This window comes from Canis lupus, chromosome 4, assembly GCF_048164855.1.
Source record: "Canis lupus baileyi chromosome 4, mCanLup2.hap1, whole genome shotgun sequence".
NCBI classification, from domain to species: Eukaryota; Metazoa; Chordata; class Mammalia; order Carnivora; family Canidae; genus Canis; species Canis lupus.
This window is the reverse complement of record NC_132841.1, coordinates 2,499,898-2,512,745: the sequence shown is the minus strand read 5'-3', so window position 1 is coordinate 2,512,745 and position 12,848 is coordinate 2,499,898. Positions and strand designations below refer to the sequence as shown.

The 12,848-nt window shown below is 32.0% G+C and overlaps 2 long non-coding RNA genes across 7 annotated transcripts in view; one reads left to right on the top strand and one right to left on the bottom strand.

Moving 5' to 3' along the window:
* Positions 1-12,848, bottom strand: part of LOC140631725 (uncharacterized) — a 179,093-nt gene that overhangs the window by 26,522 nt on the left and 139,723 nt on the right. The window lies entirely within an intron of this gene.
* The window catches only part of LOC140631727 (uncharacterized), a 29,500-nt gene continuing 28,343 nt past the window's right edge, over positions 11,692-12,848 (top strand). Inside the window, exon 1 of the long non-coding RNA XR_012029232.1 lies at positions 11,692-11,811. This is a non-coding gene — a long non-coding RNA (uncharacterized lncRNA). The remainder of the gene's footprint in view (positions 11,812-12,848) is intronic.

Here is a 12,848-nt window from a genome sequence, read left to right as displayed (position 1 = left end):
TTTGTTTTTTAATTTAACTAATCTCTATACCCAACATAGGGCTCAAACTTATGACCTCAAGGTCAGGAGTCATAAACTCTTCTGATTGAGGCAGCCAGGAAACTTTCAAAGCTTTTTTTTTTTTTTAAGATTTTATTTATTTACTCATAAGAGACACACAGAGAGAGGCAGAGACACAGGCAGAGGGAGAAGCAAGCTCCCTCAAGGACTTGAGGTCCCACACCGGGGACTCAATCCCAGGACCCTGGGATCATGACCTGAGCCGAAGGCAGGTGCTGAGCCACCACTGAGCCACCTAGGTGCCCCTCAAGGTTTTACTTTTTAACACTTCACTGATACTGCAAGAAAATTAGGAAGAAGGATCAGACCGAAGTGAAGGAGGATGGAGAGAGAAAGGAGGGTTAAGATGAAAGAAACAAATTTCATTATGGATTTTAATGAAAAACATGAATAAAACATTATCAAATGTAATTCATTAATACATTAAAGTTAATACATTGTCAATACGTGGGAGTAAGTTTAGGTATGCGTACAGAATAGGAAAAGACTGATATTTTCACCATATTAATGTTAGAGGAAAACATCATTTCCAGGTATATACTTTCAACATCTATTCCTGATAAAGTTAAGGAATTTTGTTAAGGTAACAGGAAATATTTATTTAAAGAAAAAAACACTAGCATCATTAACTCTTATAAAAGATTACAATGAGTTCTATAAAATCCTGAATAAGACAAATATATTCATTATCATCCTCATTAAATTAAATTACATTGAAACTAATAGTCAATGAAATCAATTGAAGTACAAAACTATTCATTATACACAGAAGGAAAAATACAAAGTTATCCTTTTGTGATTAAAAAAATATATGCCTATAATACATGAACAATGCAAGAGTAAAAATAAGCAAATTTAGTAAGTATAAAATTTTAAATTTTAAATTAATAATAGCATTATTTTAACCAATGTGATCAATTTTAAAATATAGTGAAATAAATTATTCTGTTTATAAGCATCACAGAACAAAACTATAATACTTTATCGTTAGAGAAAAAAAAATCTTAATGATAAATAAGAAGTCAAGATGTTATAAATGTGCACATTTGACCATGATTAGTCCACAAATTTTGTATGGTAAATACAAATGGTATTTGTAGAATGTACAAATTATTGTAAATTTCTGTTGAAAGAGAGGAGGAGTACCTGGCTGGCTCAGTTAGTTAAGTGACCAGCTCTTGATTTGGGCTCAGGTCATAGTCTTGGTCATGTGTCAAGCCCAGCCTAGTGTGGAGACTGCTTGGAATTCTCTCTCTCCTATTGCTTCTGTCCCTTCCCATCACTCATGATTCTCTCTCTCTCTCAAATAAAAATTAAAATTAGAAAAGAAAATAAAAAATAAAAAGAGAGGAACTGGTAGGCAGGAGTACTAGGGAGATTTTTTATTTTTTCCAGAATACATTTTTAGTTTTCCGTGGCATTTTTATGCATAAGATGGGCTTCAATTTATATGTAACAATATAATATATCAAATAATAAATATAAAAGCTCCTCAGTTCTCAAATGCAAATTTATGACAGAACTTAAATATATATTCTCTTTGGTTTGGTTACTACACATATTAAAAGCCCTTTGGCATTATGCTAGTATGTTCATTCTCATCATGCCTTCAATAGTAAAAGTACTGGAAACTACCCAGATATATCTCAATATGGGAATTTTTTCAAATTAGGATAAACTAAACAGAGACTGTAAAACTATTTAAAGGTATATTGTATACAGATAAGGCTGGCTATTTTACAATATTCAGGATGTAAACACAATACTTGTATTAAATACATTTTTAAATATATACTTATAAAATTACTCAACATTTCCACAAGATACATTTAACATTGAAAGTTTCTGGGTGTTTGAAGAAATCAGCACATTATGAATTATGTATTTTGCCCTTTTGTATTTTTTTTATCACAAGCAAACACTAAATGTATAAAAAAATAAATGTAAATGTCTCATTCTTGTCATTGTTACTACATTTTGGCTTGGGTAATATGATTCTAATCACTCCTATTTTTTTCTCATTAGAAGTGGCTTGTGCCTCCAGATTAGATATAAAAGAAGTAGCTAATTTTTCCTCTTTTTAAAGTTATTGTTTCAACATACTCTAAAATAAGACCTTCTAAAAACTTTAAATTATTCAAGGATTTGCTTACTCAATTTTTTGAAGCAAGAAAGATGTAGGGAAGAAAATGCTTTGAACAAGTCAATGGAAAATAAACGGTTTCAAAGAGTACTCCAGGTGGCAAAGACATGGCCATCATTAATCTGTCGGAAATTATAACTACGACTTTGAAAACAGGATTAGTCATTAAGGGATTGCCTAGAAGAGAAAATTGTAGGATACTTAATTTAGTGACTCTGATTCACTACACAGAATTAAGTAACAGGGTTGATATAATGAGGCATCCTTAGCTGCTCCCACACCATCCCACAGGTGGTAGTTGAAATGCCTATTTACAATATCTTCTTAAAAGTCCTATTCCCATTTCTCTTTTCCATACCAACTCCCCTCACTCACACACACACACACACACACACAGAAAGAAAGAAAACAGAAAGAAAAGAAATGAACTCTGTAAGTAGTAGAAAGAATAATGACATTTTTGAAGACTTTTTATAGACTGTGGCATACATGCACACTGTGACTCCAAATAGAAAAATGGGAAGGGAGTTGTGATAGAAAATGTATATGAGGAAGAGATACCAATAGCAAAAATGTTCTGTGCCTGTCACCTCCGATAATTGGAAACAATTAAATAAACAGTACCACTGTGTTAATTATACTTGTGACCTGGAATATTGAAAGAGAGATAAATTGATCTTTAGCCGATGAAGACAATGGGCTAATAAATTTTCATCCAGTTAAATTAGATGCTGCACAGGTTGCCATAACAACCCACTGTAGATTAGATCACAGCAGAAATGAACTTCAAAAAACTTGCCTCCAGTTAGTAATGAGGAATATGTTTTAAGAAGAAAAATATGTTTGTTTTGAAGAAAAAAGTTGAATAATACAATACATATTTAGTTTCTTTGTATATTTCCTTGAAAATGAGAATACCCATAGAGATTTAACAGGGTACCATTGTAGAAAATCTGATAATGTGAATATACAAACTGTAATCTGGACATATTTTTCTTTTACATAGTATGTTTATCAGTAGACTAGAATCTTCCTATTTATTCAATGCATACTATCTTATGACACACATCAATATATGCATATAATGTGGCTTATTTAGCAGAGTATACAATCCTTGATAAAAGACATTATTGCTCAGAAATTTTGCAAATACTCCCTTCATATACTGTGTTGCTATAAGGCTTATTGTAAATGAAGGACTTATCAGTATTTATTAGTGATAAGTGATTAATATTGAAATGTGAACAAACTTATTAGTGATTTTTCTTGCCTGTTTTGGAAATGGCCATGAAATACTTCTCACCTACCAAGTGAGAAACCAGGAAAGCAGAATTTTTGTCCTTTAAATAAAATTTTAAAGAAAATACTCAGTATATCAAAATAAAGCTATGCAAAACCGTAATGAAGAAAAAGTGAATAAATCCATGTAATTAAAAAAAATGTGGGTAAGATTGTGTGGCCTAATGCCCTTTCTTTAAATGCATTGGAGAAAAATCCAGCCCTAAATCCAAATCCCCATTAGATTTCTCCTGTGTCATTGCTTTCTAATTCTCATTCCAATAGCCACCAGGGAATCTCACTGAAGAGGTGTATCGAGCAGAGGTAATTTAAGAAAGAGAGGGAAAAACAGCTGAGAGGAGAGAGCAGGTAGAAAGGAATTCTGGGAACACTCACTTTACTACTTGCCTTATCATGAATTTATCAAACTCTCTAAACCTTGTACTCTTGTATTTTGCAAATATATATGCAACTAATTGTTGTTCTATTTCCACAAAGAAAACTAAAAATTGTCTGTTTTTCTAGAAACTTCTCCATGCACTAATTTTCAAATTTTGGGGCAGCATGGAAGCCTGAATTACTTAACAAAAACTATTTAACATCTGCCAGAAAAAATATAAATGTACATATTCACAAAATCTTTTTCAGAAGATGAATGGATAACTGAAGTCTATGAACTATAGCCTAAAAACCAATGATTTTCCGAAAGAATGATTTTCTTATATAAGATACCATGGTTATTATTTCTCATTTTTAAATAATACATTTTCACTATGATGCCAATTTTGATTTTCATATAGATTTTTCTAAAAAAGAAATCCAAAGTGCATATAATGGTTTTGTGGTGGGAAATGCAAAGATAAAGAGTTCATTGTCTTTGCCTAAAGAAATACACAATCAACTCGGGGCCTTGGTTGAGCCTGGTTTTATTGTATTTTATTTTATTTATTTTATTTTATTTTATTTTATTTTATTTTATTTTATTTTATTTTTATTTTCATTTTATTTTATTTATTTTTTTGAGCCTGATTTTAGATGAGAGCGTAAATAGCCTTAGGATCAAAAGGATCCAAGTTTGGGGAAACATATCCTTATGCTTTATAAGAAAATCAGGTTTTGGTGTGAAGGCTGACAGAAACTTTGTTTTGTTTTTGTTTACAAGTTTTATGTTCTTACGGAATTTTTATTTTTTGTTGTCTCCAATGAAAGGAACACACTAACCTTAGTTTATTAAAAGGAAAAGACAGAGTGATTATTTTACGTTTTCCATTACGTTAACAACTGGAGATTATTCAAATACAAAAGGAATTCCCCTCACTCATAAGTCACTTTTTAAGCCTTAAATGTATGCAATTTAATTGACCTTAAACCTCAGATGCAGAAAATTATCATGGTTGTCAAAATAGACATATTTTTTGTTGATTTTTTTTAGAAAATTGTAAATTCACGTCTAAGAAATAATATTGATAGAACACATGTACTCTCTCCAGCCTCCCGAGTAGTAATAGTATATTATTATAGCCAGGATATTGACACTCCATAAATAAATTCCATAAATAAAATCATCTTTCATCGTGTGCTTTTACTGTTATACTCTTCATCATGGAATGTATTAGGAGTATTCCCTGGAATGGATGTAGCACAATTTATTTAACTATTCATCCATTGAGAGTTGTTTCTGATTTTTGGCCCTTAGAATAAAGCTGGTGTGAACATTTTTGTCCGGTTTCTATGTGAAATAAATATTAATTTCTGTGAGAAAATGCTTACTCATACAACTGCTGACTCATATGGTAATTACATGTTCAGTTTTTCAAGAAACTGCCAGGTTTTTTTTACAGTGCCTGCACAATTTTCCTTCCCAACAGCAATGAATGTGTGATCCAATTTCTCAACCTTGACAGCATTTGCTGTTGTTACTTTTTCATTTTATCCACCATGATAAGTTGTGTAGTGATATCTACATATTTTTTGTGAAATGTCTCTTCATGTCATTTGACTATTTTCTAATTGATTTTTTTTCTGCAATGTTTGGATGTTCTTTATGTATTCTAGATATGTATCTTTTGTAGGATATGTGGTTTGTGAACATTTTCTCCCACGTTGTTAATTGCCTTTTCATCCTCTTCACATGAGCTTTCACAAAGTAGTTTTTCATTTAATAAGACTAAATGTACCAATTTTCTTCTTTATAGGTAATTATTTGGTACCATGCCTACAATGTTTTGCCTAAACCTAAATTGTGAATATCTTATTTTATGATATATTTGTAAAAACTCTTCATTTTATACTTTCCATATAAATCAATGATCCATTTTAAGTAAATTTTTGTGTAAAGTATGAGTTTAGGTTATGTTTTACTTTTTGTTTGTTGCCTATAGATTTCCATTAGCTCCGGCACCATTTGTTGAAAAGCTAAAACCAACTCTCTTGATTTGTTTTTGCATCTTTAAAAAAAAAGTTAAACATACATGTGTGGGTTTTTTTTTCAAGGTTTTCTGTTCTGTTCCATTGATCTACTCTTTATCCATCACCAGCACCATAGTGTATTCATTGCTATATCTATATAGCTAGTTTTTTTTTAACTTTTATTTATTTATTCATGAGGGACACAGAGACAGAGAAAGAAGCAGAGACACGAGCAGAGGGAGAAGCAGGCTCATGCAGGGAACCCGCCGTGGGACTCGACCCCAGGTCCCCAAGATCACACCCTAGGCTGAAGGCTGTGCTCAACCGCTGAGCCACCGGGGAGCCCTATAGCTAGTTCTTAATATTGAGGAGACTATTTTCTCAAACATTCTTCTTTTTCAAAATTGTTTTAGCTTTTCTATGGCTTAGCTATCCATAGAAGTTTCAGAACAGGCTTGTCTATTATTTACAAAAATCTATGCTGGGATATTGATAAAACATTTATTAAATGTATATATTAATTTTGAAAGAATTGATATTTATAGAAGATGTATGAAATTTGGGTCTTCCTCTCTATAAGCAAGGTATAGGTCTTCATTTATATAGTCTTTATTGGTTCCATTTGTCAACATTTTACAATTTTTTGGCATATAGAGTCATCTTGTATTTTGATAAGGCTATAATTAATATTTCATTTTATTTGGAATTATTGTAAGTTGTATTGTTATTAATTTGATTTCCACCAGTACATTGTCAATATATGGAAATGTGAGTGATTTTTGTATTGATCATATATTTTGTGACCTTGCTGAACTCACTTATCAGTTCTAGATGTGGTTGGTTTGTGTTTATTTATTTTATTTTATTAATATATTTCTTGGGATTTTCTCCACAGTCATGTTATCTATAAATAGGAAGTTTTATTTATTATTTTTAATCTGTATTGCTTTTATTTCTTTTTCTTATTGCAATGGATAGAATTTATAATACTATGTTGAATAAGACTAGTAGTAGTGGACATCTGGCTCTACTCCCAGTCTTGAGGGAAAGAACTTCATCTTTCAATATTAAATATAATGTTAGCTACAGGGTTTTAGTAAGTGCTCTCTATTAGGTTAACAAAGTTCCCCTCTATTTCTATTTTCTAAGAGTTTATATAATGAATGGGTATTGGATTTTGTCAAATGCTTCTTCTGCATCAATTGATAATATAATTTCTCTACATTGTCTATTGAAATGATGGATTACATAGATTCATTTTCCAGTATTGTAGCAGCTTTATGTGTCTAGAATACATCCTACCTAGTAATGGTGTACATAGTTTCTATACACTGATATTTAAGTCCCTACTATTTTGTCAAAAATTTTCTCTGTCAGTTTATGAGAGGTATTGGTTTGTATATCTCATTTTTGGACTGCTAGTCTGTTTTATATCAGGGTGATACCAGCCACATAAAATTAGAATGTGTTCTTTTTCTATTTTCTAAAAAAGATTATTTAATAGTGGTGATCATTTTTTGGATATTTGGTATATTTTTCCAATGAATCTGCCTTTTGGGAGTTTTAAAGTCACTATTTCAATTATATTTATAATTATAGGACAATTCAGTTTGTCTCTCATATTGAGCAAGTTGTGGCAGTTTATAGTCTTAAAGAACTGGTCCATTTCTTCCATGTTCCATGTTGTTAAATTTAATTGTAAACTTATATATAGTATTCCTTTATTATTCCATTCATAGCTGCAGGGTCCATAGCAATTTCTACTGTCTCATTCCCAATACTGGTGCTTTGTGTTTTATCTTTTTTTTTTTTAAACTTTGTAAGTCCTATTAAATGTTAACCAATTTTACTGATTTTTCAAAATGTCATTTGGTTACTTTCTGGTTTAAATTTTATTGATGTCTACTTTTATATCTATTGTTTCCTCCCTTCTTGCTTGGGTTTATTTTACTCATCTTTTTCTAGGTATTTGAAGAGTAAGCATGGATTATTGATTTGAGTCATTTCTTTTTTTAATGTACACATGTATTGTCAGAAAACTTCTAAACAAATAAAACACAAATTTTATTAATTATATTTTCAATTTCTTTAATTTCAATGTATCTCCTTTAAGACTTTTTTTTTTTTTTTTTTTTTACCTAGAGGTTACTTATTACTGTGCTAAGTTCCAAGCATTTGGAGATTTCTCTGTTGTCTTTCTTTTATTGATTTCTTTTTTTTTTTTTTTTTTGTTATTGATTTCTAATTTGATTCCATTATGTTCAGGGAACATACTCTGCATAATTTTGATTCTTTTAAATCTGTTGAAGTTTGTTTTATGGCCTAGGGTGTGGTATATATTAATGAAGTTCCATGAGCATTTAAAATAAATGTGCATTCTTCTTTTTTTAATGTGTTAAAAATCCCAATTAGGTACTTTTTCTTTCTTTCTTTCTTTCTTTCTTTCTTTCTTTCTTTCTTTCTTCTTTCCTTTCTTCTTTCTTCATTGTCTTTTGTGTGTGTGTGTGTGTGTTTAGTTCTTCAAGATGTTTACTGGTTTTATTTCCAGTAAATTTAGCAGTCTGAAAATAGGATATTAACATTCTAACCCTAATTATGGATTTTTGTATTTCTTATTTTTTGACCAATCAGTTTTAAATGTATTATAGAGTCTATTGTTTGGTACAGATAGGCTTATAATTGTTAGGCCTTCCTGGTGAATTTGTCCTTTTGTTATTATGTGATATGTCTTTCTGTTTCTAATAAATTTTTTTTTTTTTGGTTTGAGGTTTACCTTGTCTAATAATATAGCCACTTCTGCTCTTTAAAGAATATATATTTGCGTAGCATATCTTTTTCCAAATTTTTGTTTTCAATCAATACCATTGTATTTGAAGTCAGGTTTTAATAGACATCAGATTGTCGAGTTATGTTCTTTCTTATCCAATATACAAATCTTCATCATATAATTGATATATTTAGACCATTTATATTTAAGATAATTGTTGATATATTAGGACTTAAATTTGTCATCTTATTTTTGTTTTCTATTTTTTTCTTCTTCTAATTCCTCAATTTATCTCTTCTTAACTTTTTATGGATTTTGAATATTTTTTAGGGTTTCATCTTTATTTTTATAGTGCCTTTGTATATATAATTTTGTATGGTTTTCTTAGTACCTGTTGTAGATATTACAATATATAAATGTAAGTTATAACAATCTACTGGTATTGATTTTTTATCACTGTGAAAGAAGTATAGAAACTTAGTTTCCACTTAGATTTCTTTACATTCCAAATTTTAAGATACAATAGATTATTAACTATAGAATACAAACTGAGGATTGCTGGAGGCAAGGGATGGGGTAAATAGGAGATGGGCATTTGTTATGATGAACACTAAGTGTTATATCTAAGTGGTGAATCACTAAATTCTATTCCTGAATCTAATATTACACTGTATGTTAACTAGCTAGAATTTAAATAAAAACTTGAAGCAAAAAATAAATAAAATACAATTCTGTTAAGTAGGTCCTTAATATATGTCAAGCACTGCACCTAGAATAATTTAGGCTTCAATCTTCAATTTTTTAAAAATAAAACTGACTGAATTAGAATATTGTATTTTATTTACCATTTTAATTATCTTATTTTTTGAATTTCTAAAATTTCTTCTTTTATTATCTATATGGAGAATTTATTTTAGCCACTAGATATTGAAGAAAACACACACCCACAAAAACGGAAAGATAGTCTATGCTCATGGATTGGAAGGATCAATATTGTTAAAACCTCCATACTATCCAAAGCAATCTACATGCTTAATGCAATCCCAATAAAAATTCCAATATCACCTTTCACAGAAATAAAACAAACCAGCCCTAAGGTTTGTACAGAATCACAAAGACTGAATCACCAAAGCAATCTTTAGAAAGAAGAATACAGTTGGAGGCATAATACTCTCTGATTTCAAACTATATTACACAGATATAGTAATCAAAATAATATAATATTGGCATAGAAAGAAACAATGGATCAATAGAACAGAATAGAGAGTCCAGAAATAAACCCACACATATGTGGTCAATTGATTTATGACAAAGATATCAGGAATATACACTGGTAAAAATTCTCTTCAATAAGTGTTTTTGGGAAAATTGGACAGCCACATGTGGAAGAATGAAACTGAACACAATTTTACACCACAACAAATATTAACTAAAAATGTATCAAGGCTTGAATGTAAGATCTGAAACCATAGAACTCCTGGAAGAAATAACAGTAAGCTCCTTGATGTTGGTTTTGGCATATTTTTGGATTCAAGACCAAAAATAAAGGCATCAGAAGCAAAAACTAGAAAGTGGGATGACATTAAACTAATAGGTTTTTCACAGCAAAGGAAACAATAAACAATAGCAAACAAAACAAAACAAAAAAACAAAAACAGTCTGATTTTAAAATGTGCAGGGGATCCAAATAGATATTTTTCAAAAAAGACATACAGATGGTCAACAGGTACATGAAATGGTACTCAACATTACTAATAATTGGGGAAATGTAATCGAAACCACAATGAGGTATCACCTCACACCTACAAGAATGGCTGTTACAAATAAAATGATAAGAAACAGTCAGTAAGTGTTGGCAAAGATGTAGACAAATGGGAACACTTGTGCACTGCTGATGGGAAAGTAAATTGGTGCAACCACTAAAGAAAACTTTATGGAGGGTCCTCTAAAAAAAAAAAAAAAAAAAAAAAAGAACTCCCATATGATCCACCAATTGCACTTCTGGATATTTATCCAAAGAAAATGAAAACCCTACTTCAAAAAGCTATATGCATTCCAAAGTTCATTGTTGCATTATTTTCAATTGACAAGATATAGAAGCAACTTAAGTGTCCATCAACAGATGAATACCTAAAGATGTGGCATATATATACAATGAAACATTATTCTCCCATAAAAAGAATGAAATCTTGCCATTTGAGGCTACATGGATGCACCTAGAGGGCATTATACTAAGTAAAACATGAAATAAGTTACATAGAGACAGACAAATACCATATAATCTCACTTATATGTGGAATCTAAAACAGACAAAACAAAACTCATGGATAGAATAAATCAGTGGTTGCTGAATACAGGGCAGGGAGGTATAAGTGCCGTGGGAAAAGGCAGGTAAAATGTACAAATTTCCAACTAATGGAATAAATAAGTCATAGGCTGTAGTGTACTGTCTGGTCAATGTAGTTACTTAACAATTTTGTATTATATATTTGAAAATTGTTAAAAGAGTAGATCTTAAAAGTTCTCATCACTAGAAGAAATTTATAGCAATGTATGGTGATAATGTTAACTAGACTTATTATGATCATTTTGCAATATACATAAATATTGAATCATTGTACACCTGAAACTTATATAATGTTATATGTCAAACATATCTTTAAAAAGGGGGCCAACTTGCTAACAATATTTTATTTTTGTTTTTCTTTGTTGAAACATTTTTATTTCCTAATGATTCCTGCAGTAAATTTTAACATTACATATAATTTGTGATGGGAAGTTATTTTCTTTCAGTACCTGAAAAAATGTCATGTGACTTTCTGTCCTCCAGGTTTTATTTTTTTTAATTTTTAAAGATTTTATTTATTTATTCATGAGAGATAGAGAGAGGCAGAGACATAGGCAAAGGCTTTTCAATGAGAAATTCATTGTCATTCAAAATAATTTGTAATAAACATAATGAAATTCCCAAAATACTAATGTGCCCTTTCTCTCTATCTGTTGCCCTCCACCCCCTACCCTGCTGACACCAAGAAAAGAGAAGAGGGAAATGGAATGACAGCTAGCTCTGCCTCTCAGCACCTCATTCTGACTACTGAAGCCGCGTGTGAATGGAAGCTCATTAAGTCACTTGATCTCACTGATACAGAAGAAGGTAGAAACCTATTTCCCACTATTTTGTTCAGTCTCTCTTTTGTCATGTTGGTGTAAAGGTTCAGCCTCTTACTAGGCCTTGATAACACCAGAGGTAGGAGGAAGTGACGTGCTTATAAACTTTTGACTTGTGAAGATGGTGGAAGAGTAGGGTTCTTCATCCCACCTGGTCCCACCATCTTACCCACCTGGTTTTACCATCTTACCTAGATAACTTTCAAAACATCCTGAACACTTATGAATTTGACCTGAGATTTAAAGAGAGAACACCTGGAATGCTACAGAGAGAAAAGTATTTGCTTCTAACAAAGTAGGAAAGTGAAAAAAAAAAAAAAAAAGGAAATAAAAAAGAATAAAGTGGGGGATGGGAACTGCAAGTAGCCAGGATAAAGCTGAGTGGTGAAAGCGCCTGGGACAAGAGAGCCCAGCCTTGGAGAAGCAGGAACTGTAAAAATCCATGGAGTTTAAACATCCAAGGAGTTTTCCCTGAAGGAAAAGTCCTTAACAGGGAAATTGGGTAGGTCCCAGGGGGGCGGTGAAGCCTCCAGATTCCCAGAGTCACTACAAGAGGAGAGGCACTCAGGGGAAAGCTCATCATAAACCGTGGTCCAATATCAGTAAAGGGTGCCGCAGCCCTTCAGGGCATTTGGGAGAAGCCAGTTGGTTAGGTAGGCTGGCTCCAGATGGACGTGGCTGAACCCTGTTCCCTTCGGGAGGTGCAGCCCCTGGGAGCATGGGTCCAGTGGCACAGGGCCCTGGATCCCAGTGTGCCCAAGCAGACAAAGCCTGTGATCCTGAGTTCCCCCTGGAACAGGTGGAAATGGGGAGGTCACAGGAAAGTGAAACTCTCCAGCCGCTGAGGGCCCCAAGCTGTACAGATTGGTCACCCACGATGCCCCAGGAGCATCTAGGTCACTGCAGACTGGGAGACGGCAGTTAGCTACTTGCAGGGAGCTGACTCCAGAGCTGGAGATCTGGCTGTCACCACTGTTGTTTTTCCTCTTTGTTTCACCGCCTGCTTGGGACAGGTGAGGCCGC